Source organism: Maniola jurtina, chromosome 7 (genome assembly GCF_905333055.1).
Source record: "Maniola jurtina chromosome 7, ilManJurt1.1, whole genome shotgun sequence".
Taxonomy (NCBI): Eukaryota; Metazoa; Arthropoda; class Insecta; order Lepidoptera; family Nymphalidae; genus Maniola; species Maniola jurtina.
Window position 1 is genome coordinate 10,075,704 of NC_060035.1, and position 9,176 is coordinate 10,084,879.

The 9,176-nt window shown below is 34.9% G+C and overlaps 1 long non-coding RNA gene across 1 annotated transcript; it reads right to left on the reverse strand.

Moving 5' to 3' along the window:
• Positions 1–403: 403 nt before the first annotated feature.
• LOC123866698 lies at positions 404–8,974 on the reverse strand. Its single transcript, XR_006796248.1, has 3 exons — positions 8,963–8,974; positions 8,608–8,609; positions 404–488 (listed from the first exon to the last, which is right to left on the reverse strand). It is a non-coding gene; the product is annotated as an uncharacterized LOC123866698 (long non-coding RNA).
• Positions 8,975–9,176: the final 202 nt, after the last annotated feature.

A 9,176-nucleotide genomic window follows, 5' to 3' on the forward strand; every position in this document is an offset into this window, starting at 1 on the left:
GAATCGCTTTTGGAAGAGGCACGTTTCCATATCCATGTCATGAAGTGGCTATGTCAGTACCTATCAGGATGTTACTGGGTTCATGGGTATGAACCCATTAACAACGGTTTACCTGTTTCAATATCCCCATTATCAAGTACCTAGCTTAATTGCGGCACAAATTTCCAATTAAGTGTTAGAAGTGCTCGTAAATTTGGTAAACGTAAATCTCCGGCACCTTTTGATTACCCCACCCTTTAAATCTGTTTGCATTTTCTTCTAGGGTGTCATAAAATTGTGTTAAATTCAACAAATTAACATTGTTTAGTGTACGGTAATTAGTTTATTTAAGATTAACTAATCCGCCCGGCTTCGCTCGTTTAAAATTTGGTGTACCCAGATATACATAATGCGATTTTTCTGGATATAGTAGCTTCCTAATGGTAAAAGAATGATCAAAATCGGTTCAGTAGTTTCAGATTTTATCGATTACAGATAAGCAAACAAATCTTACCTCTTTATAATATTATATTAAGTTTAGAAATACAACCTCGTTTAATAAAATCTTTTAAATGTCCTTCCGAGCAAGTTTCGGTCATGCGCCAATCTCCGTTAAAAATCACTCCAGATAAAGTAGCCATTTGAAGGAAAGATATAGTGCATAATGTGTGTGCGTAGACACAGGTGCACTCTCTATTCCCTTACTCTCACAGTCCGATGGGACAGCAATACGACACGACCGGAGAGAGGTCATGCGCAGGGCCGAAGGTTGTAATGTTCGGAGGTAAGACTTTCCTTACTCCTGGCTAGTACCTACTGAGATTTGACAGAAAACCCCATTAGTATTACAAAAACAAGTTATTAGTATCTAGACATGTATGTAGTTTACGACTATATTTAGATCTTTTTAATTCAACTACTCGCTTGGTGCTTTATATTTACGTTTTTTTATGAAACAATATCAGTAAAGGATCTATATTGGTCTCTAAAGTGCCATAAAAACTTTGCATGGCAGTAGTTAAAAACTTGTCTGAAAATTAATCACTCGGGAGCATAAAGCCCCTTAATTGACACCAGAAACAAAAACTTATTCATCATCACCATCATCATTATCAATGGATAGTCGTCCACTGATGGACATAGGTTTCTTGTAGGGACTTCTAAATACCAGACTTGCGCCGCCTGAATCCAGCGGCTCCCTTGCGGCCCACTTCATGTCGTCTATCTATCTACAGAGTAAAATACTATTAATTATTAATTAATCTATTATTAATAATTAATTCATTATAGCGAACATAGAGAGGTGTACAATCTCTTCTTCAATAAAGTTGTATAGGTAATTTAGTTGGAGTGGATTTTCCTTTTTATTTAATTAACTAAGCGGAAGAGGAAACACAATCCTGATTTTTCCGAGTTAAGTAAGTAATTGATATCTTCAAAGAGATGATCCACTGCATTTTGTTGTGGGTTGTTTTAGAAATATTCAGTTACTGGAATCGCTAGAAGTTGAATAATTTCCATTCATTAACAATGGGAATCTCTTTGGGGGTCCACAGGCAAAACTGATCACAGAGGGCGCCACAAGATTTTCGGCCATGGGAGCTGTCATCTTCATAGTTTCTTAATTTTTTTTTCTCGTCTGGCTTCACACAGATTAGAAAATGTTAGGTTTGTAGTTATTTACAAGTTAGGGAAACTATATACCTAAGTATAAAAGAATGATATATCGAGATATGAAATTGGAAAGGAAAAGGATAAGGTTTTTTTAGTTTCATACTTAGATAAGGGGGTTACATAAATGTTTACATGACAATATTTTTTTAACTGTGGCGTTTGACAGCTCAGTATAGCCGGTTTCACAGAATATGATACTACTCGTACCTCTATGGCCAGTTCGCTTTTATGCCATCTGACGGGATAAATTGGCGGTATGGTTGATTAAACTAAAAGTTTATTTAGACTTACATGACATATAAGTACTTCTGTTATGTACCTATTTGATGCGTTAAGTTATAATCATCAACATCACCAACACATCACCGGCTCACTACTGGCCGCGAATCTCTCAGATTGAGAAGGGTTTGACCATAGTCTACCACGTTGGTTAATGCGGAAAGGCAAAAGTTTATTTAGACTTACATGACTTATACGTACTTCTGCTATGTATCTATTTGATGCGTTAAGTTATAATCATCATCATCATCAACTCATCACCGGCTCACTACTGACCGCGAATCTCCTCTGAATGAGAAGGGTTTGACCATAGTCTACCACGTTGGTTAATGCGGAAAGGCACACACCTTTGAGAAAATTATAGAGAACTCTCAGCATACACATAGCTTTTCTCACGATGTATTCCTTCACCGTTAAAGTAAGTGAAATGAAATTTTGCTTAAAACGCACATTAAGTACTACTCAGTAAAAGTTAGAGGTATATAAAAGGTATATATAAAAGGTACCCGGGATTGAACCCAGGAAACCCGACCAGGATGCCAACGTCATAACACCATCTTTATAGATGGTGTTATGACGTTGGCATCCTGGTCTGGTCAATGTACATAGAGTTATGGTTATACCATAACTCTATGTACATTTAATTAAAATAATTTCAATGACTCATTTATTTTAGATTTTAATAACAAGTCGGTCCAAGCTCATAATATTTTCTCTATAATTTTTGCGTAGAAAATTTAGAACAAACTTTCATCTGTGGTGCTTCTATTGCGAATCCAAATTCGTATAACGAATATGGTATTTATGTTGAAATAACTTTTTATTCTGTTTTCTAGACATTAAAATGGTTTGAGCTCTGTAAAATTATTATAATAAATGTATCAAATGGTTTCTAGTTAATTTAAAATCAAATATTATACTGAAATAATATTATAATTTATGAAACGGCCTCGTTTATAAAGCATCTTTCTCTACTAGACAACCTCCAGTTGTTTATTAAAACTGTTTAAAAATAATAAATTATTTGTCTTAACGGATACCTATTTCTTAATTGGGAGTGAACAGGCAGTCACTCAGGAGACGATAAAGCTTCGCTTGGAGAGCCTGTACGTGATCAAAATATGCAACTGATAGATCAAAAGAGTCGCGAAACTAAAGTAGCAGTGGACAGAGCAATAAGTTCGCATCGCTGGTTGACCTTAAGGTCCCAATGTAACCCCATTAGAATAAAGCGCAGTATTGTTAAGCCCCCTGAAGTTACTGATGATGATATTAGAGTCCATCAAAGGGAGCCACTATGATTACAAGTGAAGTGATACATTTGGAGGATTACCTTGGAGTGTGGAAATCCCTTCAAGCACTGTACGACTTTGAATCGTCAGCTGATATTTAGCACAAAAATCATGTAAAGCTGTCAAACCTTCACCGTTGTATGACTGGCCATCAAGTTATTTAAATATGTAAAAGCTGCAACTCGGATGAAACATGGAAACTTGTTTGGAATGGCCGAATCTTGCACCTTCGTAGTCACTGACCTATAAGTTAATATATTACAAGTACGCTGGGTCTGCAATCGCCGACCTGTTTTTGTAGCAACTTGATTTTTGCCATTTTGGCGCCGGCTAAAAGTAATAGTGAATGTCATGTGTGTAATCTGAATTAAATTTAATGATGATACATCTGTCAACAAAGTGTCAATACGAAGGCACTTGATTCAAAGTTTCATTTTAATTCCTGGTACGCTCGGTGAGGTTATGGTACGCCTCTTCCAGCGTACCCACTCATAAGTCGTATATGTCGATTTCAGTGTACGTAGTACATAATGGTAGAGTACTAAGCAAAAAGCTTACAAAAAAATTAACTGCCGTAAAAGCAATAGTTGCTCGCAACAATTCTGCTGTGCATGTGGTATAAAATAATATTGTCCGAAATAAAGATTTAAAACGAATAGCTGACCGCTAAACGCTGACTCAGGATGAATGCCTCGTAACGAGGCGGTGTTATACGTTGAATGGGAGTTTTCAACCGAATAAAATGCTTACTAATACAATATGCGCATCAACCACATGCGCTCTTTTATTTACTTATTGGTTTTGTATCGGAAATACGAACTGGGAAGCTGATAGGTTAGTGGTGGTGTCAATGTGAGAATAGAGTTGACCAGTCATACGATAAATCTAGAAACAGTATTCCATGTTCATGAATTCCCATTGGCCACTTCATTCGCTGTCATGAAAAAATGTAAGTATCAGGTAATATAATTTCATACAGCTTTAAGTACCTCTACATTTACCGTATCCACACAATGGTGTTTTTATGGTGGAATTAAAATTAGTTGATCAACAGATAGAAAAATATGAATTTTATCTTATTTAAAAATAAGGTATTTAGGTTTTTAAAAGTTCCGTGGTTTGATTTTCTAAGATAAAAATTAGCATAAAAATAGCTTGCATTTCCATCCGAAATGTAAGCTATTTTTTACTAAATATCGTCAAAATCTTATCAAATTTTTACTAAAATTCGATTATTATTATTATTTGAGATATGCAATCATTTCTGTTGTTTTCCTGAGCTGTTAGTTTCATTAAGACGATAAATCGAGCCACGGCGGTTATCTGACGGCTCTGTGTGAAATTATTGCGGCTTCGGAACGGGATTTAGTCGTAAATTGTCTCTCAACCGGCTTTCTTCCCTTACCATCTCATATATACCAACCAACAAAGGTAGCCTTAGAACATCAGAAGCTAGAGTTCAAAACTGAAACATATTATTGAAGTAAAAAACCCCGATCAAAGCTTAACAATGTTAATCACTGGCCATAATATTACTACATGCGAAAGCGTGTTAAGTGTATGTTTGTTAATTGATTGCCTTGTCGGTGCAACGAATCGACGAGATTTTTTGCATGGGTATAGTTAAAGACCTGACGATCCACATAGGCTACTTTTTATCCCGAAAAATGAAAAAGTTCCTACGGGATTTTAAAGACATAAATACGCGCGGAGGAAGACACGGGCACCAGCTAGTTTTTGCTAAAATACAAACTGATTGACACAATACTTTGACTCTAAAATCAGCCTAGACTCTCTAGCCTAGACTGCCAAGCTAAACTGAAGTCACAGTTCCCTCGAGTCATGAATTATGATAGACCTGCACCTACAATCATACATAAATTAATAAATATATATAAATAAAATATAAATAAATAGGCACAGTATTCTTTAGCATTTAATAATATATAATAAACAAACTACTTATTACAATTTAAAAACATTAATATAAAAAATTTAATACATTAAACAAAAAAATTAAATTCATAACTTTGGTCAACGTTTCATAAATAAATTCTTATCGTTTAGCCCCAATAGGTATAAAATAGGAGTTTCCAGAGAGAGCTTCGATTAGCGGTGGCTTTCAATAGGGAAAACTTAATCCCAAGTTGGGAGTTTCACAAGCATTAAGTATTTATTAAGTTGACTTAAGTTAGCCACAATCTTCAACCTTGCAAGTAATTGTTTTTGTTCCTCATAAAGCATGCATGACCAAGCCAAACATGTAGATTATTTTCGTATAAGCATAAACTAAAAGGGATCTGACCCTTGATTATAAACTTAAAATATTAATTGGTTATGAAACATTGTTTAAGATAACATAATGTTTTGTTTTAATATGTTATAAGTACATGAATTTACAGTAAGTACTTAAAAAAACAACTTCGATGTGTGATGAGTTAGGCTCATATCTTAGCAATTACATTGTGGACTGATACTTCCCCCATAACTCTGGGCAAGGTGTCATCATCTTGCCCACCATAAGCAAGTTATATTTGTCTGGTGGGAGGCTTCGGCCGTGGCTAATATCGGCAAAGTCGTGCCGCCAAGCAATTTAGCGTTACGGTACAATGCCGCGCAGAAAACGAAACTTGACCTCGGTATGGGCTTAATGAAACTGCCATACCCCTTCCAAGTTACCCCGCTTCCATCTTGGACTGCATCATCACTTACTATCAAGTTAGATCGCAGTCAAGGGCTATTGTATCAGAATAAAACAGACAATAGCTTAAATCCCCTTAGAACCTTCTCTACCTTTCGATTCCGTTGATCTGTCTCATCTTAGATGTAGGTATGTCGGTCTTTGTCTCCACTCAAATTCAAATTCATTTTTTTTATTCTATTAGACTTTTACAAGTACTTTTGAATCTTACATCTATCACATAATTACACACCAGCTACTTTCTCGCAACTGTTGAAATTCACACTAAATGCAACCTAGTTCTGTTGCGTAATATACATGGCACAGGCATAGCATAGGATTGAATTTCATCGCTCATGAATATCAGGTGGTTAGTTTAGCTTCCAGGCGATCAAACATCGCTAAAGGGTATTTTGAAATCATTCCCGGCAATTTTCGGAAACGGAAATGCCTAGAACCAAATAGGATGACGCTACTTAGTTTCTCCAACTTGCTAATGTAACGAGAAATAGGTCTACTTACCAGATATTATGGTAATGATAAACGAAATTATGATAAGAAAAGAGCATGGATGGAAAACAGTGAGTTAACAGGAACGGCAGGAACAAAGTTCTCGGTAGCACTGTAAAAGTTGACTTGAATAAAAATTTATTCTATTCTATTAAAAAATGTTTTATGTTACCTGTCACAATATTTGGTCCATGGTCGTAGTTTTAACGCTTTTTTTTCAAATACCACGTAAATTTTATTTGTTAGACACTAAATATAAAAATTAAGTCATAGTTTTATTGGTCAGTTAAACAATATTTGGCGATTAAAATGGTAGGCACCTATCTACTACTGTTTTCTCATTAGAATGATATCAACTGAATGTACAATTCATTTTCGGATCTGATTTTGTAAAATTCAACTCTAGGTTTTCGATTAAGTTAATTATTTTTTAAGCTACAAAATCCCTGAATTAACATGGATGAAATATTTGTATCTGTTTTTCGGATCGTTTGATTTTTAGTATTTCAATAGTCAACTTTAGAGTGTGAGGAGGTAGTGTCCAAATACACATTGTTGTCTGCTTTAGTGCGTCTTTATCCGTAGACCGTACGTTCTATATCCTTGTTTCTATTTGATATATAATTGGGTCGGCAAGAATTAGCCATAATTTACGTTACAACTGTGGGACTGGTTTTTTTTTTGTGGATCGTCTGCGTTAATTATGCCTAGTGTTCTGTTTCTCACTTTAATTATTTGGTTATATTTGATAGGTAACTATTTTTTTGTTTTAGGTACCTATCTATATATTTTTTATTTAGATGCAAGCCAGCATTTACTGCTATCTGATCTGGTAGTTTTATTTAATTTTTATAAAAGAATATTAGCCATGCTAATCATGACTAATACTCCCCTTTCCCCTCCAATTAAGCGTAAAACTTGTGCCAGGAGTGGGTACGACAATAGTGCAACGTGTGGGGTTTGAACTGCCAACCTTTCGAAATTCAGTCCGCTCCTCAACCGTTGAGCTATCGAGGTCCTAACATACTGATACTAAGAGTTAGTAATCTAAGATAGAAGCGGGGTTACCTTGAAGGGGTATGGCAGTTTTATTAATACCATAGTTCTAATCGGTTTCTAAGTGTCGTCGCAATTCGTACCAGAACGATAAATTGCTTTACGGTACGGTACGGCTTTGTCGGTAGGATGGTAACTAGCCACGGTTGAAGCCTCCTATCAGATAAAATTATGATGAATTCTAGACATATAATCAACTTTTATGTAAGTACAGTTAAATGTTGGTTAGCCAAAATGGTATTCTTTGGAAGTTTGTCATATTATTGGAAAGCGTTTTTGCTATTCACGCACTCTCCCATGTCTTTGACGGAGAATAATGGGCAGCCTTCTTCCAAATGGAAATGTGGAATATGATAAATCACAAACTTTTGAATTTTGCCGCCTACTCTTATGATTTATTTGCAAAGATTACTAAGCGATATGATGACGATAGGCGTTATTTTGCTTTGATCGCTATTTCATCCCTTGCAGTTGGATCGAAAATGAATGATGTGTGTATAATTATTTTGTTGTTTCAATAATAGAAAACAAAAAATGATGCATAAAATTTTTAGAATAACAAATTTCTTACTGAAAAATAAATATCGGTGAATTTGCCTTATTAGGTAATTAAATTTAAGCATTAAAACAATTATGTAAATAACACTTGAGTTTAGTAAAACACAAACCATACCTAACTTTCCTAATTTGTTCAATTTTAAAATGATTACACCATCAAACTTCCTTCTCAATGCATCTTGTTAAAACTGAAAAGACTGATAGGAATGATAATTCCGAAAACTACATTTAAAGAATTTTATTGTAAAGTAAACTAGAAGAAAATAATATTTATAGGTAGGAACCTACCTACCTTTTTCGTAAAATTTTAATAACCACAAAGAATATTAGTAGGAATCCCAAGGGTTGCTATGAGTTATTAAGTCTATTATTGAAGAAGGGAGGTCACAAAGAGTTTGCGAAGCAAGCTTCGTTTTCAGGACGACTAAGAGCTCAATTATCATGTAATCCCTGCTCGCAAGAGATTTGCGGGGTCAACACAATTGCTCAATTGCTCTTTTGGAATTTTTATCCGACCCTTGTTGGACAGAGCTGGCCATTATATTAATAGCACTGGTCACTAAGCCAGGCTAGGGAAACAACTCAGTTCAATGGCGTTTTTTTTTATACAACCTTACATTATTATACTTCTAATTCTTATTCGTTATGGTACTGTCGAATTTAAGTTTATTTTGCGATATGCGATAGTGCTTCTTTCCCTTGGTTTCCTCTAGCCTCAGCAATAAACAAATACCATGTTATAAAAAAAAAGTCTGTTAAGAGGGCTCTCTCCGTCACTCGTTTCATACAAACGTAGTTCCAATTTCATTTGAATATTAAGCAACCAAAGTCCATGAAATTTTGCAGACATATTCTAGAAACTAATATCTGTGTCTGTGGTTTTCCAGATTTCTGTTAAAATATTCGGTCTCAAAGTTACGCGGTCTTAATTTACATACAAATCTTTGAGCCACTGTAATTTTAAAACTACTTACATATTTTTAGAAAAATCTAAAACACCATTGTTTTTGTCATTTGTATGGGATTACGTAACAAAGTGAGCCGTATATTAACTTCTCTCCGTGGATAGGGTATAGTTAGGTAGATACCAACATTCAATGAGAAATATACCATTTTTTGCCTTAAATACAAATACTCTTTAAATATAA